The following is a 23,937-nucleotide window of genomic DNA, read 5'->3' on the forward strand; positions in this document are numbered from 1 at the left end:
CTCTGAGGCTGCAGAAGAGAGTATGAGCCTACAGATTCGTCTTCACAACTGAACAGGCGGCAGGAAGCAACTGCTTGTACTTAATCGTGCCCCTGCCCCTGTTCTGCCAGACGAGGACAATGGGACTCTTTATTATACGGGGTGACTAAGAGTCTCCCAAGTACTGTTTTAGGATATAACCCGGTAAGGAAGGCTATGATGCGGGGGTACGGCATTTTGTGCCAACCATTTCCAAAACTAAACATATGTGGCACTGTGTATAAACACACTCTGCGGTCATTTCTTTTGAGACGCTCACAGGAAGGGAAGGCCTTAGGACCTTGCAATCCTGGGAGGGATGAGCAACTTGCAATTTGCTCCTCAGCCCTAATCCCACGACCGAAATGTGTAGAGCAAGCCGTTCCGACACCACAAAACAAGGGCAGCCTACATGAAGGCCAAATATAGGATGTGATTCTAAACCACCATGGAGCGAAGCCTGCATTTCCTTTTCCAGCCTGAAAAAAAAAAAAAAAGAACCCCTTTGAACACTCCCAAAAAAGGACGTCGGGGCCGGCACCTCCCTCAGGGAGGAAGCCCCTTTCTTCTCGGCGAGCCCTGCAGCCGGCCACTTCCCCCAGCGCATTCACATCGCTGGAGACAGGGCTGCGGTGCGCGCACACACCCGCGGGGGGACCGGCGGCGGAGCTGGGCTGGGCGTCCCCACCCTCCACATCTGATGTCATCCCAGCCATCTCGGCGCGGCTGAGCCCCACCTGCCCCGCGGGTCACTAGGTTCCGCACCCGGCCGCGCCGCTGCAGCCTGGCCCCCGCCCCGGGTCTTCGGGGTCCAGGAGGCCGTGCACCCCGAGCCAGGCGGAGCCCCGGCCGGGCGAGCGCAGCACCCGCGCCCCCGGCCCCACGTGAGCGCCCAGCCCCGGCCTCCTCCTCCCCGCAGCCCGCAGCCCGCAGCCACCGCCCGCCCGCCGCACGGTCGCCGGGCCCAAGGCCGAGCGCCCGCCGCCCGCCGCCCGCCGCCCGGCGCCGGCCATTCCCCGGCCGCAGCACCCCCGGGCACGGGCGGGCACGCGCGCGCGCCCCGCACACCCGGCGCCGCCGGCTCCTGTCAGCCCGGAGCTTTCACACGCGGGGCCCCGAAGGCCCGCCCGCACGCCCCGGCTCGCTCCCGAGCCGCCCCGCCGGAGCGCGCGCCGCTCACCAGAGCCCGGGTGCCTGAGGCGCCGCCGCCGCCGAAGTCGCAGCTGCAAAGCCCCGCGAAGCCTCCAACCGCTGCCGCCTCCCGCCTGGCACTGAGCGCCGCGCGGGGGAGGGGCGCGGCCGCCGCGGCCCAGGCCTCCTCGCGCAGGCCCCGCCCCAGCGCCGCGCCGCGCCCAATCAGCGCCGCCGGGCCGCGCCTCGCCACGCCCACTTCCGGGAAGGTCCCGGTTAGCCGCCCGGCGCTCCCAAGGGCGCCCTCTCTGGTGGCGTAGGGCAGCGCAGGGAGGCTCGGAGCACACGCCCGCTTGGCCGGGTATTTGAATGGCCGGACAGCCACGCCCACGGGCTCCTGCGAGCCCCACCCACTGCTTCAGGACCTGAGCGGGCCGGCTCAAGCCCCGCCCACCGGCCCCGGGGAGCCGCCCTACGAGCTGGGTCTTTCCGCCACGCTAACTCGCCCATCGAGCCCGCGAGCCAGGCCCGGCCGCCCCAGACCTAGCTTCCCCCCCCAAGCTCGGCGTCACGGGTCCAGGGTACCCAGGAGCCCCGTCCCGGAGCCCGTGATCATCCTATTAGCCGCATCCCGGGCCCCGCCCACGGCCCCGCGCGTACTTAGACTGCAAGCCCCGCCCCCGTCGGTGCCGGCTCCCGCCTCGCACCCACGCTCCTTCCCTCCCAACACTTCCCTGAATCACAGCCCAGGGCAGGGTGGCGGCCCTTGGGCTGGGCCACACCTGGCAGAGAGAGTTTAATGACTCCATTCCTCCGGTGAGGCGGTAAAGACTCCCTGCTGAAGTCCCTCAGTAAGTCAGAGTATGAGGATTCCCGCCCCAGCCCGGTTACTATCAGATGGAGTGGTCCAGGGCCAGTTTCCTCACCTCTTTGAGCCTCGGTTTTCTAACTTTGCGTGTGAGGTTATCCCATTTCATTACTAGCGTTTCAGAAATGTCAAGCTTTGAAATACCAAGAGCTAAGGGAACTGGGCCAGCTGAGGGTTTGGGTTATTTCTGTCCCGAAGCAAGGCATCTTCACCATTCACGGGGGAACGAATTTTCACTTTGTTTCAGGGAACCTGGGGGTTGGCGCTCAGTGGTAAAGGCTCTGAATTCCATGTTGCAGGGCCTGCGTTAAACTGCCAACTCAAAACAGCAAGCAATGGGACCCTGTGTGGTTGAGCACACCTTTAGTCTCTGCATTCCAGAGGCAGAGGCAGGTGGAGCTCTCTGACTTTGAGGTCTACACAGTGAGTTCCAGGACAGCCAGGGCTGTCTCAGACAAATAAACCAGGCAGTGTGTGTGTGTGTGTGTGTGTGTGTGTGTGTGTGTGTGTGTGTGTTTGAGGTCTACACAGTGAGTTCCAGGACAGCCAGGGCTATCTCAGACAAATAAACCAGGCTGTGTGTGTGTGTGTGTGTGTGTGTGTGTGTGTGTGTTGTGTGTGTGTTCTACACAGTGAGTTCCAGGACAGCCAGGGCTATCTCAGACAAATAAACCAGGCAGTGTGTGTGTTCGTGTGTTACATAAATCAAGGTCTACCACAGCCAAACAGGTTTCTCAGCAAGTTTTTACTCTCTGCAATGCTCTACTTTTTTTTTTTTTTTTTTTTTTTTTTTAAACAGGATTTCTCTGTAGCTTTGGAGCCTGTCCCAGACTAGCTCAGTGAACCAGGCTGGCCTCAAACTCAGAGAGATCCACTTGTCTCTGCTCCCCGAGTGCTGGGATTAAAGGCGTGCACCACACGGCCTGGCTTAATACTCTGCTTCTGAAGATGTTTACTTGTTTTATATGTATGCACCCGTGTGCGTATGTGTAATTACACCTCTCGCACGCTGTGCCCTAGCAGGTCAGAGGAGGCTGACGACCACCCTGGTGCTGGAGTTACAGGGTGTTGTGAGAAGACCGCTGTGGGTGCTTTGAACGAGACTGGGGTCCTCCGCAAGGGCATCAAATGCTGCTGACTGCTCGATGTCTTTACCTGTGACATGGAAATGATAGCAGCCCCTCCTTGACAGTGCTTAGCTTCTGGCTTGTGACAAACAGGTGGCACCTGTGCTGTGGCGTCCAATACAGTACGCAGAATGGGTTTTTGCTTGCCTCTGAGCAGTGGATGCTAACAGGAGCAACCTGGTATTTCATACCCAGCCAGCTTTGCCACTCCACTTAGGAGAGATAGAGGTGGTAAAGCTTCTGTTGGTGATGCGGAAAAACCAGTTTCTCTTGTTGCGATCCTTGTTTAATTCACCGAAGGCATAGATTATGGGGGCTGAGTGAGTCCGGGAGGATGAAGAGCAATGGACTGCTTGAGAGAGAGCTGAGAAAGAAATACTGGAAACACTGTCCTCGCCTTTGGAAACAAACTATCCAACACTTACCTGTCACTTGCATACAACAGTCACTGAGTACTTGGCATGCAGAATTGTTAGAAATTCTTTCCACTACCCTGTGGCCCTAGAAAGAATCCTCAAAATCCAGCTATAAAGGTGAATAAACAGAACATCGGAGACATTGACTTGCCTAAGGTTACCCAGCACCGACCAGGTGGGGTCCATGTGAGTCTGCACTCTTAGCTGGTTAGTCATTACCCCAACCTGCCTCGGGGCATCGGAGGAAACAAAGGGAAAAAAAAAAAATGGACTTTGGATTTTGACAGATAGGTTTAATTCAGACTGAACTTAGGCACTGCCTGACTGACATTGGACACATCACTTCCCTCATCGATGTGTGCGAGAGGTACATTCACACCTACGTGTTTAGGGTGTGTGCGCATGAGGAAGTCAAAAGACAGCGAGTATGCTGTTCTACCAATGTCCAATTTATTCTCTTGAGACCCAGCATCTCACTGAACCTGAAACTGAGCAAGCCGGAGCAGCTCTCTGTCTAGCTCCAACAGTGCTGGGCTCACAGGCAACCACAGCTGTCACCAGCATTTAACGTGGCTACTAGGGATTTGAACTCAAGTCCTAATGCTTTGCACAGCAAGTGACCTTACCTCATGAGCCATTTCTAATTTCTACCCCATTTCCTTTCTTTTTCTACTCTATCTATGGGGATGCAAATGCTTACTTCAGGAAGTAATTTAGAGGAATTAAGAGTTTGGGATTGTGTTTGTGAGCTTACCCCACCCCTCCCGCTCCTGTTGGGGGAGGGTAGAGCTCAAATGTATATGCCAGAGGACAATTTTGGGAATCTTTATCATACCCTGTCTTATTTTTTTTTAGACAAGGTCTCCCAGTAAACTTGGAATGTACTGATTACTGGCTACTGTTGTGCAACAGTTTCCTTAGATTGAAGCATTCCATCCTGCAGGGAAGCTCCTCAGGCTGGAAGGTAAACAACTCAAAATAGCTTCAGGAAGTCCCTGAAACTGATCAGATTCACTTAGCCGCTCCCTGCCAGAGTTAGGCAATAAAAGTTGAGAGCCCTCAGACAAACCAGATACAAAGGAGAGGCTCCCACACAAGACCAGCTGCCTGGGAGAAACAGAAGCCATACCCGCTGCCTGGAAGAGCTTTAGACAACTGGGTCACCTGGAAAGGACACTCTCCATCTGCTGGCCTGCCTGCAGGCTGTGTGCTCCCGTCCCCAGATTTTATGAGCTGCCACCCTTGTTGGGGCAAGCTTTGGTGATAACAGCTGTCTCAGTCATTTCCGTTTCTGTAAGCTATGCCTCATCTGTAACCCTGTAAGTGACCCCAGTAAAACTCAGGGTTCACCAAGTGGGACCTTGGCAGTATATATACTCTGGTATGCCATGGAATGCATAGACGTGTGCGGTGTGCCTTCCCAGGAAAGGTGTTGTCACACAACAGCTTGGCTGGCTGGCCATCCAGCTCCTGGGGTCTGTCTGTCTTCACAGCTCCAGCACACTTAGCCACACACTTAGCGTTTTGCGTGGATACTGGGGAGCCAGACACAGGTCCTCACTTTTCCTGCTGAGCTACTGATCCATCTGCCCCCCCCCCGCCCCCCAATTCTTTGAATGATGAAATTATCAGTAAGATGTCTGATGACCCCACGTTCCTGCAGGTGACACCCACGGTGTAAGTCTCAGGACTTACTTCCCCACTTCGGATTTCTGTCCCTGGTTCTATCCCTGGACCAGTGGGGAGGAGACTGTTGTACGGGAAACACGTACAGCCAGAAGCAATGCCTCCTCATCACCTTCCTTCACATCTGCCCCACATGTGGCCAACTAGCTGCTCCTCCGGGAACAGCGAGAAAACTGTGTAACCCTTTGCTGTGAGAAAACCACATCACTGCTGTTTAGGGGATAGAAATCCCTGTGTGGACCCGAAAGAAACCTTCCGTCTGTCCATACCGGTCCTATGGGAAGGGATTTAGGTCCAAGCATCGATGCTATCTATCTATTTTGCTGCCCTTGAAAACTGGTGGTACCTCAAATTTAGAGATATTTAAATGGAGAAAAACGGGGGTGGCCTTCTCACACTCATGTGAACTAATTCACCCAGAGAGATCAGCATTAACTCCTCCATAGGCGATGCCCCCATGACCCTAATTACCTGGCCGAAGACCTCCCCAGCCTTTTAAAGTTATACTGAGTCCCTGCACAAGCGTGTCGGGGTTGAAGCTCCCAGCACGTGGAATCCATGAACAGTGAGGGTCAACTATGTGTGTGTGAGGACATATGTCACCATGGAACCACCTGTGCTGTGCATCAAGAGGCAAAGAGGTAAACACACTTCAGTGCTCTCAACCAGAGAAGTCATCAGAGGAACAGGGTGCTGGAAGCAACCCGCACCTCATCCTGGAGGCGAAAAAGAAAAGACCCAGCCTTCAAGCGTCCATAACTCCTGGAGAGGGCTGTGGCTCAGTAGGAGCATGGGGTGTGGTCTCCTGCCGCTCTCTCTGTGAGGGAGAGCACTCCCAGGCTTTACCAGAAGCTCTGGAAGTTTCTTGAGCAGGAAACAGAAAATAATTCTGTAGAGGGATATTTGTTACTTAACGATGTACAAAGACCTTCCAGATGTGCTAGATGGAAAGGGGGTGAGGGAAGAGCAAGGCTTGTTTTTTATAAAACACAAAGTAGTGGGAATTATTTCTGAGTGATGGAATTTTGGGCACAATAACCAGTGTACCATGGGGGGAGGAGGTATCAATGAGCTAGACAGGCAGGTAGACGATCAATCGATAGATAGATAGATAGATAGATGGATAGAGACAGAGACAGATGATAGAAACAGAGAAAGAGATGACAGAGATAGAGAGATAGATGATAGATAAAAGATAGATAAGTAGATAGATAGAGGATGGATGGATAAATAGATATGGATAGGTAGAAGGATTGATAAGATAGGAAGGATAGGGTTTTTTTTTTTTTGTTTTTTTTTTTTCTGAGACAGGGCTTCTCTGTGTAGCTTTGGAGTCTGTCCTGGAACTCACTCTGTAGAGCCTTGAACTCACACAGATCCGCCTGCCTCTGGTATTAGAAGCATGTACCACCACTGCCCATCCATATTTTTATGAAGTTTGCGTCATCTGTTATTCAAACAACCACACTCTGCCACCCTCCTTGGAGACTCAGAGAAACTGGCAATACAGCTCAAACTCCTGAAAACCAGATAGCCAACAGAGCAGATTCAACCTCAAGAGATGAGGCCTGAGACTCAGGAGTGTCAAGGGCTCGAAATCCTAGCTCAAGGAAGCCAAGCATGGTGGCCCAGGCTTATAATCCCACTACAAGGGAGGTAAAGACTGGAGGGTAGTCATTACTACATAGTAAGGTCAGCCTGGGCTGTTTGAGGCCCTGTCTCTCTGTGTCTCTGTCTCTCTCTTTTCTGTCTCTCTGTCTCTCTCTCTCTCTCTCACACACACACACACACAGGCAGATGGAGGAGAAATCCGACCCTCAGTCTTTTGGTCGGGGTCCTTTGTGGGTGCCTATGTGGGAAAGATCGCCCACTCTACTTAGTCCACCCATTTACATGTTTATCTCTTGCTGGTGACATACACCCTTCTCCCAACCCTAGGGAGGCAGATGGAGGCAGATGGCTCCTAAGTTTCAGGGCAGCCTGAACTCATTGCCTCTCACAGACCCACAGACACACCCAGAAATCATATTTCATCTACTGTGTGTGTGGTCAAGCAGACACACAAGGTCCGCCGTGATGATGGGTCAACCTCCCAAGCTCAGTTCCTGCTCTGTATTTCCTCCTTTTCCTGCATGTGTGTTCAGTGAGCAGTTGGCCATCATACAGGAAAAGAGCTCCATAAATTCTCGGTCCCCAAACCCAGCGTCGCCATTTGACAGTCCCCAGCCGAGTGCCAGATGGAAGGATTCCCAGATAAGGCAGCCCCGGAGTTTTTCCAAAAATTAGAATGTGAATCTTGTCACCCAAACTACTCGCTCGCCACTCGAGTCTCATTATGGCAGTAATAAAGCTTGAGACTGCCACGCTTTGTGTAAAGGCGCCCGCCGCCAGCCGGCTGCACATCCAAAGCCCAGCCAGGCTAGCGCCTCTCAAATTAAAACTAATTAATACAGAAAAGGCTTGTACCGGTGGCTCTCAAGAGCAGGTGCCTTGCTCTCTCCTCCTTCCAGGGGACAGCCCATAATATTTAGAGACATTTTTTGGGTGCAGCAGATGGAAGACTGGATCTGGGTTCTCGAGGGCAGAGCCTGGGGTGCTGTTAAACAATCTACAGTGTGGAGGGTTGCCTCACAAACAAGTGCTCGGCCCCAAACATGGAGGCACCCGGCCATTCAGATGTATGGGACTGTACTCTTATTGGGTAAGGGACTTTGAGGAAAAGATTTTGAACTCCCCCTCCGGCAGCTGTGCTTATGGGTGGGGTCTGTTACGTCTGCCCTACAGAACAGAGAACGAAGGCTTCCACCGTGGGAAGGACTTGAGATCACACACAGTTGCTATATCTTGTGCAATCAAGGATCACAGGGCGGAGCTGGCAAGATGGTTCGGCGGCAAACAGAGGTGTCTGCTAGCAGGCCTGAAGACCTGGGTTCAATTCCCGGATCTCAAAGGTGGCAAGAGAGAGCCCAGTTCCACGGATGCTCTGTAGCATGGATGAACCTGTATTTACATACAAGCAAAATTAAATAATTAACACAAGATAGTGTTGCCAGGCATGGTGGCACATGACTTTAACCCTAGCACTTGGGAAGCAGTATGCTGTTTTTAACAAAACCTTAATCATTCAATTTTACCAATAAAGACTTGGGGGCCAGATACTGGGATGAAAGCCTGCCAGCTCAGAGAGGCAGAGAAAGCTCCCGGCTGACCTTCCACCTCAGCCCACATCCCGGCAGCCCCTGTGAGTTCAGGGCTAGCCTGGACTACATAGAGAGTACCAGGTCAACTAGGGCTATTCAGTGAGATCATCTTAAAACTTGAAGCTGGGCCAGGCGGTGGTGGCGCACACCTTTAATCCCAGCACTCGGGAGGCAGAGGCAGGCAGATCTCTGAGTTTGAGGCCAGCCTGGTCTATAGAGTGAGTTCCAGGACAGCCAGGGCTACACAGAGAAACCCTATCTTGAAAAACAAAACAACAACAAAGCCAACAGCCAGAATTGGGGGTATAGCTCAGTGGCCGAGCATTTTCCTAGCTCACATTAAGACCCTGGGTTTGATCCTCTACAACACAAACTTTAAAGCATAGTATAAAATAACAAGCATACCAGTTCATAAGAGAGTCTCAAACTTGCTACATTATCAAACAAGGTGCCCAGGGTCACTCAGATCATTTCTGGGAGACCTTTGAAGTCAGAGCGGGCTGATTGATCCCACTAAGCCACATCCACAGGCATCCCTTTCTGCAGCTTCCCATCCCTTGTAGTTCATTTCTAGCATGAATAGGGGTCAGCAGAATCCCTGCCCAGGTTGCAAGTGGGGGGGGGCCTCCTAACCCACCAGGAAAGCCTGGCATTACACGATGGGAGCCAGCCCCATTCCCCTGGTTTTGGGCGTCGTTTTGTCTTGTCGTTTACACTGTGGAGTTGGGCTCGGTGGAGCATGGCATAGATGGAAAATAGAGGTCCTTTGTGTGAATGGATGACATTCCCTCTGAAGGAAGTTTGTGTGCACTCTAGACAGGGCGAGGCGGCAAGTCACCACTTCCTGCCACTAACACTGTCGATGGTGACAGGAAGATCTGTGATTCCAAGTGTGTATGCGTACTCCCGTGGTGGCTTTCCTTGGGAAAGCCATTTTCTCACCTTTCACAAAGGGAAATGAAACTTTACCTGGGTAGGACACAGGCAACGTCACGTCGGAATCTTCTGAGGGGCTAGAAGCCAGCCCTGACAGAAGGTGGACCCATTTCAAGTCACCTGTCCAGAGGGCCCAGAACCGCACGTGTGTGTGTGTGTGTGTGTGTGTGTGAGTGTGTGAGTGCGTGCGTGCGTGTGCGTGTGTGAGTGTGTTTACCTTGTTGCTCAGTGACTCTCCCCTGCTGTCCCCACTGCCACCCAGCGACCAAGCAGCAGCAATCATGGCCAGCTTGGTCACTGGATTCTTTCTTCAACTTGTGCTGACAAGTTTTCGAACAAATAACAGCATAGCAAATTCAGCAGCTGGGCACCGGGGAGGGGGCTGAATTTGGGCTTTAATGTCCGAAATATAATTCTTTTTTTTTTTGAGATGAGATCCTCGCTGTGGCTGGGCGTTGGTGGCGCACGCCTTTAGTCCCAGCACTTGGGAGGCAGAGGCAGGCGGATCTCTGTGAGTTCGAGGCCAGCCTGGTCTACAGAGTGAGTTCCAGGACAGGCTCCAAAGCTACAGAGAAACCCTGTCTCCAAAGACAAAACAAAACAAAGACGACAACAAAAAGAACCTCCCTGTGTAACCCAGCCTGGCCTTGAACTTACCGTACTCATGTTTTTTGTTTTTCAAGGCAGGGTTTCCCTGTGTAGTCCTGGATGCCTTGGAACTCACTCTGTAGACCAGGCTGGCCTCGAACTCACAGAGATTCACCCGCCCCAGCCTCCCAAGTGCTGGGACTAAATGCATGGGACACTGCTACCCGGCCAGTCGCATATTCTTGTCCCTCCCTTGCGACTGTCCTTTGTCATGTGACATGCTGTGGCCAGTGGGGGGCATCTGTAACGATGACACAGGCTTGGGCTAGGAACACAAGCATAGGCTAAGGAGCAGGGCAATGGGACTCTTGTGGCCGATGCACCCTGCCACCTCAGCCCACAGATGGCCGGTACTGAACATGTGAGGGAGAATGACTACCCTAGACCGGCTAGCCATGAGTCAGTCTACCAGCTAACCGGATGTAGAGCAAACGCACAGCTGCGTCCTCAGAATGGTAGCTCAATGATGCGTCCAGTTTAAAGCCAGGAACGCCCGGAGGAGGCCTGTTTCCCAGCAGAAGATAACTAATGCACAGCCCTTGTCCTCCTGTTCTACAGATCAGGAGACTGAGGCTCAGAACTTCTTCCAGAGCCATGGAACCATCACACAGGGGCCTTCCCTCTGCTATCTGCAGGACAGGGTGACCGAGGGAGACAATGGGACTGTGCTCAACACTACAGCACAGTGGCCTGCTGACCCAGGCCATGACCTTGGCCCCATTAGCTCGAGTGACCTCCACCAGCAGCTTTGAAGCTCTATGGAGGTCACAAAAGAGCTGGTGCAGGCTTGGAGACCCCCCCACACCAAGCTCAAGGCTGCAGCCTCTTTGAGAGCATGTCATTCACTGGGGAAACCTCCAGGGGTGGATTGGGACCCACTGTACCCTGCCATCTGCCCTGTCCTATTTGGTGGCCAGCAAAGTGTGGCATGGGTGTTGACCTTTCTAAGAGCCTGTTCTATGAATGACAAAGCATCGCCTTTGGGTGACACAGATGACAATAGCAAGGGTACCCTGCAAGCCCCCTCCCTGAGCACGCCCCATGCTGCAGGCCCTGCCGCCAGCCAGATTTCCACACACCTGTCATGAGGATATAACACTGCAGAGTCAAAAGTCCACAGCCCTGGCTGGAAGCTCAGACTGCATGCATGGGTATAAATCCTTACAGCCACACACTCACCAGTGATCCATCTGACCTACTGGAACCACACCATCCTCATCTGTAAAATGGGGGCATAATCGCACTTACTGCATGGAGCTGTCCGGGGCTGTCTGGAAGACTTCATGCATCCATAGAGACTCATGCAGGAGAGATGTTCACAACCACCTGTAATCCCAGGTACAGGAAGATCTGAAGACTCTGACTTCCGAATACACGTACATGTGCGTCTGCACACACACACACACACACACACACACACACACACACACACACACACAGGAAGTGTGACTTTTGGTAGACCTATTCCACACATCAGGAAATTGAAGCTCTAAGTGGTGAGGGTATTTGATTCACACTACACAGCTGGATTTAAAGATTGAATCCGTCTTATTTTGTGACATAGTGACATAGCTTCAAGATGATACCATGGGATTGTCTAGTAATAAATAATTGTCTAGTAACTGGACATGTGTTAACACACTCTAGTCTTCGTATATATCCCACCTAACATGTCCTAAACAAAGCCAGGCAGTGGTGGCACACGCCTTCAGTACCAGCACTCAGGAGGCTGAGACAGGCAGATATCTGAGTTCAAGGCCAGCCTGTTTTACAGAGTAAATTCCAGGACAGTTCAGAGCTACACAAAGTAACCTTATCTTGAAAAACCTGAAAATAAATAAATAAAAAGGTATCTTAAACAGACAAAATCGCAATTAGTGTTTCCTTTTAGAAGAGGAAATTAAGGTTTAGAGTGTTCAAAAAACCTAACCAGGGTCACACAGCTTGTAGGTAGTGTGGCTAGAATTTGAACCTGGTTCCAAGTGCAGCATCTGTGGGCATTTTAGTCCATCTGCTGCTTCTGTAAACAAGTCAGACACCAACATGACCTCCACTCCTTTCAAACAGTCCAACTCTTCAGTGCCTGGAATGCCAAATTAATATCCATGGTGCATACTGATAAAATGAATCGAGGTCCCGGTATGTCTTCGAATGCCCTGGATCTGTGCATCCTGTGGGGCAGCTTTCAAATATGAGAGACAGAGAAACGAAAGCCTGCTCCCTTTCTGTAGCAGCCGCTGATGAAGCCAGATGTTTTTGCTTACTCTGCTCTAGAGAACTCAGAGAACGGCAGAATTAACTTATAACAGGCTGGGCTTGCTGGCTGCCCAGCATGGCCTATTAGATGGTTTTGCGGGGCACAGGGAACAAGCTGTGAACATCTTATTGTGGACACCATCACGGCCACAAATCGAAACCCAATCTCTGACAGGGAGCAGAGCAGAAAGGGCAAGTGGCTGGCTGCAGATGTGGTGTCCAAACACACCCTGTGACACAGGCACTCCTATCTGAAGGTTATGCAAGGTCACAAGTAGGCCAGTCCCATGACAAAACAGGAAACAGCAATCTGGTGACTGAAGGAGGGGAGACTCTGGAATGCTGGGTCATAAATCGTCAAGGCACTCCAGCCTTTGATCCATTATCTATTGCTGTGAAAGAGTCCCCAGAACCGTCTAGGCAGAAAACAACATGGCAATGTTCTATTTCTGTGGTTGGGCAGCGGGAAGTGTCTACTACATGGGTTTAGCTCTGGTAAGGTCTTTCCTGAGGTTGTGATCAGCTGGGAGCTGGGCCTGGAGACAGCTAAAGGCTTGATAAGAGTCCCATGGCCTCTCCCACAGGCTCATTCACCCAGGCTTGTTGAGAGTTCGGGAGACACAGGGAGATGGGCATAATGGGGAATTCCTGTAATCCCGGCCTCTGGAGGGTACAATACTTTTTCTGTCACCAATGTCACTCTGCGAGTCCTGTCTTACACTCAGACCAGCCTCAACTCAACATGGAAGGCCACAGTGTCTTAGTCAGCTGGGGAATACCATAGGAGGGTGGCTTGAACTCAGAGACCAGATGCCACCAGAGTTAGATTTTGCTGAGGGTGCAAAGTCCCCTGGCTTACAGACTTACCTTCTCACCGAATCCTCCCATGGACGAGTCAGAGAGTGCTCTGGTCTCTTCGTTTTCTTACAGGGACAATAATCCCATCTCGGGGTCTTAAACCATCAGGACCCTGTCCAAAGAACTTTGCAGAAGTCTCCCCTCTAAATCCATCACACTGGGTTGGCACTTTAACTTGGGAACTCTCCGGAGATGGGACATTCAGTACAATCATAGAAGTGGATGTTAGCAGGCATAGCATGTTGAGGCACTCTTAAAAGTAGGATGCCATTTCTGAGACCACTGTCTAGAAAAGGTGACAGGTGGGGTGGAGATGTGGCTCAGTTGGTAGAGCACTTACTCAGCACACCTGAAGCCCTGGGTTTGATTCCCAGTACACAGAAACCAGGCATGTGTTGAATACCTGCCCACCTAGCACTCAGGAAGTGGAGGCAGGAGGATTAGAACCTATAGGTCACCCTTGGCTAAATAGAAGTTCAAGGCTAGTCTGTGCTACTTGAAACCCTGTCTCAAAAGCAAAACAAGGCCTAGTGCCCCCCCCCCCGCCTTTAATCCCAGCACTCGGGAGGCAGAGGCGGGCGGATCTCTGTGAGTACGAGACCAGCCTGGTCTACAGAGTGAGTCCCAGGACAGCCAGAACTGTTACACAGAAACCCAGTCTCAAAAAGAAAAAAAGGACAGAGAGGAGAGAAATAGAAAGATATAAAGGAAAAAAAAAAAAAAAAAGAACAGGAGCAGAAGTTTTAGGCAAAAAGATGTTCGTAGGAGCTTTATTTACAATAGGAAGAATTAGGAGGTGTTTAAGTCATGGCTTTTCCCACTGCAATGAAAGCATCATAACCAAAAAGCAAGCTGGGGAGGAAAGGGTTTATTTGGCTCACACTTCCACACCACTGTCCATCACTGAAGGATGGGAGCTCAGACAGCAGGAACCTGGAGGCAGGGGCTGATGCAGAGACCAGCAGCCCAGGGATAGCCCCGCCCACCATGGGCTATGGAAACATTTTATCTCAGCTGACTCCACTCTTCTCCAGTGACTCTAGCTTGGGCCAAGTTGACATAAACCCAGCCAGCACAACAGAGGCCACCGTGGACCCATCTTGCAACCCTAGCTAAGCTAACTCTAGCACTCCACAGCACAGAATAAAAGTATTCAGCACAGATATAGTGAGAGGAAGAAGACGGACCAGGTCTCCATGCTTCGGGCAGCGGTGGCTTCCACAGATGGGTGTGCGTTACTAGAACACTGAGGAGGAGGGAGCCCCAGGAGAGAAAACAGTAACTTCTTATGCTTGCTTCTGTCTTCCCACATTGCTTTCTCCTCAGCCCCCCCCCCCCCCCGCCAAGCTAGCATCTAAGTGGCCTCACATTTCTGAACCAGGCTGTCTTTTCTAACTGGAGGCTCAGCCACCTGCTGGTTTGTCCCCAAGCGGTAGACTGGCCATCTGGTTCAAGGGACCATCTTTCATTCACCTCTTTAATTCTCTCTGTCACCCACACCCATGCAGGCCCTGAGCACCCATGGCTGGGAAAGGCCAGGAGTCCTCCTTGTCCCTGGGTTATTAGCAGACGGCCATCCTCTGTTCCCACCCTCCCCCAGGCCAGTGGGAGATACCAGCCATGTTCTTGACCCCTAACACATTAATTATCCTGGGCTTGCAATGAAAATGAACCCTTCCTGGAAGAAATCTACAGCCCCATCTGGCTCTGTGTCCCCTCAGGCTCCCAGGCCTCAAAAAGCTTTTTGTGGCTACAAACACAGGTTTCTTCGGGGGGGGGGCGGATGCTGTAACCCAACCAGTGTGATTAACTGGAGCTGAGGCGAGAGTCAGATGCTGCCCACCCCAGCCTGTCCCCAGCCAGTCAGCAAGCTAGATGTGGCAGAGACAAAGGAAATGTATTTTCTGCTGTGGTTGTAGCGCCCATGGAAGCATCTGGTGGACCAGGCCAGCTGTGGTGCCAGAACGCAGGTCCCTGGCAATGATGTGCCTTGGGAAAGCCACTTCACCTCCGGGGGTCCGTTTCCTGTCCTTGAGGAAAACAGGGCCTCCGTCTCATTTAATGAGTTAGCGTTTAAATCCCAAGCCAAGTGCAGGACACATCAAGAGCATTAAAGAAATGACTGTCACAAGGGGAAGGGGACAGGAAAGCACACACGTCCCACAGCCCCACAAAGCCTTTGCTTGTTCTCGATGAGCTATCCCCACACGGTAATTTGGGGTGCTTTTCTAAGATTGCGTTGTGGCTTGTTTACCCAGGAAGAAGTGTGGAGATAGCCCGGGTCAGAGCCCACCCCACCGAAGGGCTCAGTGCCTGCGGCAGCTGGCCCTTTGTCCTGGGAGAAGGTGCTGTGTGTCTGCGGGGAGACTGAGGCACAGTAAACATCAGTGTCTCCAGCTCTGCACCAGTGAGCTGCATCTCGCAGCTGGTGTTCAGAGGGTTAGCTATGAGACGGGGACACGCTTTAAACACACTACATACTGTTTTATTCGGTGTGTGTGTGTGTGTGTGTGTGTGTGTGCTTGCTAACCTGTCAACAAATCTTTTCCGTCTCAAAGAAGAAGATCAATGTAGACACCCCCCCCCCCATCAAATCTTCTCTTTCCTGTGTCATGGGGTCCCAGGTCTGAATGCAGGGTCCTACCTGTGCACGACCCTGGACTCTGGCTCCACCCTTTCCTCTCTAGCCCCTTCTCTCTGTCCCTGTGTCTTTGCCTGAGCAGCCAGCCCACAGCTCTAGGCTTACACCTCTGACTGTGAGATCAACTAGTTCTCCCTCCCTCCTCCCTCCCCTCCCTCCCTCCCCTCCCCGCACCCCCTCCCTCTCCTCCCATCGCCCTTCTCCCTCCTACCCTATCTATCATGGTTTAAAGATGGCTTTAAACCTGAGGAGACACTGAGCCAATCGTGTGACTGGCGTGTTGAGGGAATGACCGGGAACACTTGTTTAAAGTGAAGGCCGCCTTGCAGAGACTCTCGCTTCAGCACAGTGGCTTGCGGGTCCGCTTTCGGCCACCTTCTCACGCCAGGTATCTTATGTTCGACGCCCAGCCACGAGTCAGTGAACTTCCTTAGTAAATGCTCTAGTGTCAGGAGTTCTATGATAGCCACAGAAAGCAGGCAGACCAAGTTGCCTCAAGGGACAAGCCCCTCACCCAGCTGCCTAGGCCCCAACTGTAGCCCACTCCTGCTTCCTCTGCTGGCTCTGGAGACTTCCCCAGTTTGCCTCTGGAAGTGAGCTCACGGCCACCTCTGGCCTCATCTTGCCATCTCCCTTACAGGACACGGTCAGGTATCCACTCAGTGGTCTGTCACTGGGCACTGGTTGAGTGCCAGGCGCCATGCTGGCACAGGTCACCGGCGATCTCTCTGGAGCCCATCCCCACTGGCTTCCTTCTCTCTCTCCAAAAGGCTTTCCACCCACCCAAACCTTGAGTGCTATCTCTAGCGCAGTGCGCAGGTGACACTTTCTGTGTTGGTGCTGGTCTCCGGTGTATGTGCTGTTCTGCACAGCAGACACAGGTGTAGCTAATGAGCGGCTACACTCGCCCGTGTGGCTGGAATGAGGCTTCGGGCGGCTGAGGAACTGAACTACATAGCTCACATTTTGTGATGTCTGGGGTCTGCGGAACAGGCTGGCCCCACCCCCTAGAGTTCTGAGCCCCCCCTGTGTTCCAGTGTCCCTACGCTCCAGTCCAGTTCCCTGCTAACAGCCTACAGCACCCAGCAGGGCCGGGGCCGCTCCATCACCTGTCCAGGCCTCCCTCTGCCTGTTACACTGGTTTGCACCAGCTCCCCCCTCCACCCAGGCACCCAGGACATTCTTCCTTCCCCACACAAACACCACTTTTTTTTTAAACCTATCTATCTGATTCCCAAATCAGGGTCCCCTCCCGGCTCCTGTGACTGGAACTTACCGGTGGTGTGGAAACTTTGTGACACTGTAAGACGCTACACCAGTGCCAGGCTGTCCTCACTGGCTGCTGGTCCACCAAAGATGTTCCCAGGGATTCCCCACAGTAATACAGAAGGGGCTTTACAGAGCAGAGGGATGGTGGCCGCAGGAAGGCGGGGCATGGTGCCCATTTTCTTTAAAAAAAAATCAGCTGTTGCAAGGAAGGCTAAGGAAATGGTTAAATAGTCTTTGAGGGGAGAGCATTGGTGCTGGCAGGGACAGAGGCAGGGGGTGGGTGGGGCGGGGCATACTGGGCATCCCCGGCTCTCATCCTCTCTTCTGTGGATACAATATGGATACATACATCTTCTATGGATACAATGTAGCACCAGCACCACGCAGGAGGGCTCTTGTAAGAACTGGACATTATAATCCCAGCACTCGGTTAGGCAGAGGCAGGAGGATCTCTCTTCCAGTTTCATGTCAGCCTGGGCTACAGAGTGGGACCCTGTCACAAAACACAAACTAAAAGAGACTCTGCCACTGCAGCGGCAGAAGGAGCTGTGGCTGGAGGAAGATCTTTGTGGATCTGATGCAGTCATCACAGCTCCCTGGTGGAAACCCTCCTGTGATCCCAGTGTTGGGGGGTCCGCCTACAGGGGGAGGCAGCTGAGATGCCTTCTGTTCCCGGGGGGAGACTAGAGACAGCCCTGAGGACCTCAGAGCTGACCTGGGGCTGCAGCCCGAGTCCTCTGAGGATCTCAGTAAGGTGGGATCTGCAGGGCACTGAGCTGGGATCCCGGATGGGACAGGGAGGTTGACCTTGTCCCCTGGACAAGGCCAGGAGGTCGGTAGGTGTGGCCTAGAAGAGTGTGCACTGGGTTGGCGGTACCGGGACTCTCTCCATACTGTCCTTTGTAAGCCACCAATGGCATCACCAGCCCCTATGCTGCTGACTTTCTCCCCTTCCTTTCTGTTAGGGTCCCCAGAGGTCTTTCCATCCCCAGGGCGCACTGCATCCCTTTCTGGACACAGATCCTGTGTTGGGGCAGAGCTGACCTACTCCCTTGTACTTTGGTGACTTACTTCACCCATGTGAGCTCCCTTTTCCTTCGGTGTCACGTGGAGGGGGACATCAGGGCTACTGCTTTGGAGGCACTTCCAGGATTGGAGGCGTGAACCAGCGAAGTACCTGAAGGAGGAAAGGGTTCCCTCACCTGTCTGCAGCCCACCCTCAGCCCAGAGAGACCCCTGCCTGGTCCATCCTACACCTGGTTAGGCTGTAGTTGGGCTGGGGTTATGATTAAAGTCTGGCTGGAAGCATAAAGAGGCAGGCTCTCTCTCTGCCTCCCATCAGCATGGACAGATGCCATACTATGATGTGGGATGTCCTTCTGTACGCTGTAGTATATGTTGCTTTTATTGGTTGATGAATAAAGCTGTTTTGGCCAATGGTCAGACAGACTATAGCTAGGCAGGAAATCCAAACAGAGTTAAGGAGAGAAAGAAGGCGGAGCCAGGAAGATGCCATGTAGCCACAGGGGAAGCAAGATGTGAGGTAACAAGCCATGAGCCTCATGGAGAGATACAGAATAATATAAATGGGTTAATTTCATTGTGAGAACTAGTCAGTAATATGCCTGAGCCTTTGGTCAAACAATTACAGTTAATATTAATCCTCAGAGCGTTATTTTATAAGCAGCGGTGGAACAGGGCGAGACACATAAAAGCTACCCACTACAATACTATAACCAGAGGAGGCACAGCACAGACTGGCACCCACTCATGCCTCACACACCTCTCCCTTTCCACGCCGCCATCCGAGTTTTCAGCATCCCCGACCACACAGGAAGCACCACGCAGAACGATGGAGACCTGACCACAGTCTCATGACTGTGGATCTTACGGAGAGGCCCAGTTCCCACTCTCCTGTCTAAGCAGCTGGGTCTCTACTGTCCCTCAAGTCCTTCCTATATCTGTGCCACCTCCAACCAGAGGGACTCTGCTGGAGAACCCCTGTTCAGTCTCCACCAAGGTCAGCACAAAAGACCAACACTGGGCACCATTCTGTGTCCCTGTGGGCTGGAAATAGTCGGAAAAACCCACGGAGGGAACCTATGGGTGGGGGAGGGTGTCCGGGAATACATTGGGAAGTTCCGTGCCTTCCACAATTTGTGTCGCTCAGTGTGTGAGACACTGAGTGCGGCCTTGAGAATGGGGTAGGGTAGAAAGAGAAAGCCACATCCTTGTCCTCAAGTTCACTGGGGGGGGGTCACAGAAGCACACGCTCATAGAGGGTTTAACTACACAGACGCCCCTTAATTTCCACCGCAAACCACTGATCCAGGCTCTTCCCTGTGAGCAGTCTGAGACCGAGGCCACACAACAGCAGTCAGGACTGGAGTACAGCTTTGAACGCCAGAGACCTCCCCGTAATGCTGCTGCTGATTGAGACCTACTGTGCACCAGTCACAGAGGTCCAACTCCCCTGCAGAGTGCATTCCACAGACTCTCAGAGAAGTCATGTCCAGCCAGGAAGAGGCAGAGCAAGACTAACCCAGCTCCCCTAAAGCTCTCATGAGCAAGAAAGATCAGCTCCTCCCACAATTGTTCATTAGAGCGCTCTTCATTTAGTCACTCAACAGATACTGATCGGACACATATCAGGCACACGGCAGACCATAATAAGCCCAGCCCAGCTGCTCCCTTCAGGGAGTTTGCTGTCCTGGGAATGCCCACAGGGTGCCCACATTAACCGGTCACCTCGGGGCAGAGTTTGGAGGAGGGCCTGCCAGGCATGGCTTCCTGGAGGAGGCAGCTCTGTAGTTCTGTCTGCCCCTAGCTGGGCTACCGGTCACTTCTATGCCTTTTCTGCTGACATTGTCCAGTGTGACTAAAGAAGTGTCTCCCTGAACTTAAGGGTCCCAGCCAAGCCCCCATCACAGATGTGGCTGTAGGGAGTGAGTATGAGAAGAGGGGCAGCCACTTTGTCATAGCCAGGGCTACTGTTGCCCAAAAGCAACCCGGGAAGGGAAGGGTTAATTCAGCTTACACTTCCACATCACAGTTCCTCACAAAGGGAAGTCAGGATGGGAACTCAGGCAGGGCAGGACCCTGGAGGCAGGAGCTGATGCAGAGGCCATGGAGGGTGCTGCTCACTGGCTTGCTCCTCATGGCTTGCTCAGCCTGCTTTCTTATAGAACCCAGGACCACCAGCCCAGGGATGGCCCCACCCACACTGGGTGGGCTGGGCCCTGCCCCATCAATCACTAATTAAGAAAATGCCCTCCAGTTGGATCGTATGGAGGCATGTTCCTCAATGGAGGCTTCCTCTTTTTGGACGATTCTAGCTGGTGTCGAGTTGATATAAAACTATCCAGCGTACACTTCATAGGCTTATCAAGAAGATACATAGATGGGGCGAACCCAGAGACACAGAACCCAGCAGGCAGGGCGTGGACTTGGTGAGCAGAGGGTAGCTTCTCAGGTGAGGTTCAGGATGGTGTGTGGTTTGAGGGAGCCATGGAGGACTTCTGGTACTTAGGAAAACAACAGAGGGCTGGGGCTTGGGCATTCTGGACCATAACTCAGTGGCCCAGGCCTGTAGTCCCAACCTAATGGGGAGGCTAAGGCTGGATGATTGCAGTTTCAAGGCTAGCTGGAAAAATCAGTACTAAGACCATGTCTTAGAAAACCCTAGCCTGCGGGAAGCACTAGGTTCAATCCACAGTACTGCCTCCTCCCGCCTCCAAATACAACCCATTTGGCATATTCACGTAACCATAGCCAATTATACTGACCCCCCAGTGCCTCAGTTTCTCTCTTAGGAAGCGTGTCATTATTACTTGCGACCCCAGCTCATCACAAGGGATCAAGTCACTTGGCCAACCACATAGTTTGAGAGGTTTGTGAGGAGCCCCTCCACGCTGGGGATGTCCCGTTTACTCTGCAGGTGTTGTGAGGAGCCCCTCCACACTGGGGATGTCCCGTTTACTCTGCAGGTGTATAAAGCTCACAGGGGCGCGTGGTCCCGCTGGCTCAGACCCAGTCCTCCTCTGCACGCTTCGATTGTCTGTCACCAAGCCTGCATTTTAAGGGCTGTTCGGGAAAAACATCAGCAGCTACCATGACAACGAGGGCAGTGAGTTCCATCTGGAGAGAAGGATAGGGCTAGGGAAGTTCTGTGGGCCTGGCTGGGAGCTGGACTAGGCAGGAAGTCAGGAAGCCTGCGCACTCAGGATCTCCTCTCGGGGTTTCCAAGAAGAAAACAGAGCATTAGGACTGGGTGTGGTGGTATCTGCAATGCCAACACTAGGAAGGCTGAGGCAGGATAATTACTACAGGCTTGAAGCCAGCCTGGGTTTTTAACAGGGAGAGGCTTTGTCCCAAACAACAACAAAAACAAGACAATCAAGAAAGGCTGCCCGGGGGCTGGAGAGATGGCTCAGTTTTAAACATACAAGTCATGCTTCCAGAGGCCCTGAGTTTGATTCCCAGCATCCATATGGAGGCTCATGACTGTCTGTAACCTCAGCTCCAGGAGATCCAATTCTGCCTTCTGACCTCTAAGGGTTCTAGATACACACAGACACACACACAGGCAAAACACTCATACACATAAAATAACAACAACAATACTAGTAATAATAGTAATAGACAAAAACAAAGGTGGCCAGGCTGAGTGGCACAGGACCCGAAACTCCAACACCGGGGAGGTAGAGGAAGGAGGGTCAGGAATTCAAGGTCATCCTTGGTCACATAGCAAATTCTAGGCCAGCCTAGCTACAGGAGACCTCTCAAAACACAAAACCAAGCCAAACCCGAAGGAAGCAAGCATAAAAAAAAAAAAAAAAAAAAAAAAAAAAGGCCAGCAAACTGAAAAGTCCCAAAACAAACCCAAAAATAGAGAACGGAGAATTCTTTGGGAAACCTGCATGGGGTAGATATCCCATTAGTCTTGCCTCCCAGATAAGAGTGTGTGCGTGTGTGCGCATGTGCGTGTGTTAGGCGACGCACATGCGTGTGGGAGATGGGGGAAGTTCCCCTAACCCTTGCCCAGATGCAGGCTTGCTCAGTCTGGTGCCCGAGCCCTGCCTGAGCCAGAGCTCCACTGCCAGGCGCCGCCCCAGCCTTGTGTTGTGGCAGATGTTTTCGGATATTCCATGGCAACCACGGAACAGGATGTACCTCTGCTTCTGGATTGCTACAGAGACAAGCCCACACTTTCAGGCTGCCCTGTTGCCCTCCCCAAGGGAAGGACTGTCCAGGACCCGGCGGCGGTTCTGCAGATCTGTACTTGTGATGGGGTCCCTGGAGGAGGTTGTGCGCACATCCCTGCTAATGGATGCTTCTCCAGCGACCCTGAGCTTGTGCCTCTTCACCCGTAAAGAGGTACCAGGGAGGCAGGGAGGCAGGGAGCAGAGGACCTGCTTAGTGAATGGGACAGCCATTGTCATCCCGAACATTATTCTCCTTGAAGGATGACTTATGTCACAACCTGGACCAACCTTACACAATATACAAGACCAAAACCGTGTACTCATTATCCATATATGTGTGTATGCTTTTTTTTTTTTTTTTTTTTTTTTGAGACAGGGTTTCTCTGTGCAGCCCTGACTGTCCTGGAACTCAGACTAGGCTGGCCTCGAACTCACAGAGATCTGCTTGCCTCTGTAGTGTTGAGATTAAAGTCATGCACCACTGCATGAGGCCGGTGATACTTCTTGTTGTTTTTGTTTTTCGAGACAGGGTTTCTCTGTGCAGCCCTGGCTGTCCTGGAACTCACTCTGTAGACCAGGCTGACCTCGAACTCACAGAGATCCACCTGCCTCTGCCTCCCGAGTGCTGGGATCAAAGGTGTGCACCACCACCACCATCCTATGGTTTTGTTTTTAAATAGGATTTCCCTGTGTAGCCAGAGCTGCTTCCAAACCCACGATTCTCCTGCCTCAGCCCTCCCAGTCTCTGGATTACAGCCATGTGACTTACCTAGTGATTTTCTGTAACTCCAGGACGAGGTTTTATGAGACAGGGTCTCATGCAGCCCAGGCTGACCTTTCTCTCCCTTGAACTTCTGCAGATCTGAGCCCCTGGGGGATGACTGTGTGCCCTCCCCTCCTCCTGTCGGTGCCCGTGACGGCAGCAGGGTGGCAGCAGGGTGCACCTGAGGAGAGACGTTTGGCGTGCATTATTAGGAATCGCCGTGTCGGCAGACATCACTGTCCCCGTTGGTAACACTGTTTTCGCTGCGTGTGTGCGCACAGCTGTTTTGTTTTCGAGACAGGGCCTTAGTATGCGCAGAAGGTTAGCTTTGAATTTGGGATATCTCTGCCTTAGTTTCCCCAGTGCCAGATGAATGTGCGTGTGCTTATGCCTACCCCTGGCCTACTCTGATGTCCAATTTCAAGAAGCATAAAAGCCTGGCTCTGATATTGCACTTTAGGGAGACAGACCCCCCCACACACACCACTTTTTAGTCTCTCTTTTCTTTTTGAAACAGTCTAACTATGTAGCCTTTGTTTGGTCTGGAACTCTACATAGCCCTGATTGGCCTCAAATTCATAGACATCCACCTGCCTCTGCCTCCTGAGTACTAGGATTAAAGGCGTGTGCCACCACCATGTTCTGCCAGAATATGCCCTTAAAAAAAAATCTTGGGAAAAAGAAAGAAAGAAAGAGAGCCTTTAATCCCAGATCTGGGGAGGCAGAGGCAGGTGGATCTTTGTGAGTTTGAGGCCACCCTGGTCCACAGAGCTACACAGAGAAACCTTGTCTTGAAAAAAAAGTTCCTGCAATGGAGTCTCACGTAGCCCGGGCTATCCTGAAGTTATGGTTCCTGGTCTTCCTGTGTCCCCCTCCCAGGTTAGAGTCCCAGGTGTGTGTGCACTGCCACTTCTGG

General features: G+C 52.5%; 2 protein-coding genes across 2 annotated transcripts in view; both read right to left on the reverse strand.

Moving 5' to 3' along the window:
* The window catches only part of Coro1c (coronin 1C), a 64,784-nt gene extending 63,480 nt beyond the window's left edge, over window positions 1-1,304 (reverse strand). The window contains exon 1 of the mRNA XM_051176447.1: window positions 1,199-1,304. The gene's annotated coding sequence lies outside the window, so the exon portion shown is untranslated. The remainder of the gene's footprint in view (window positions 1-1,198) is intronic.
* Sgsm1 (small G protein signaling modulator 1) overlaps window positions 1-23,168 on the reverse strand; it is a 641,040-nt gene extending 617,872 nt beyond the window's left edge. Inside the window, exon 1 of the mRNA XM_051176440.1 lies at window positions 23,162-23,168. The gene's annotated coding sequence lies outside the window, so the exon portion shown is untranslated. The remainder of the gene's footprint in view (window positions 1-23,161) is intronic.
* Window positions 23,169-23,937: the final 769 nt, after the last annotated feature.

This window comes from Phodopus roborovskii, unplaced genomic scaffold (assembly GCF_943737965.1).
Source record: "Phodopus roborovskii unplaced genomic scaffold, PHOROB, whole genome shotgun sequence".
NCBI lineage: Eukaryota > Metazoa > Chordata > Mammalia > Rodentia > Cricetidae > Phodopus > Phodopus roborovskii.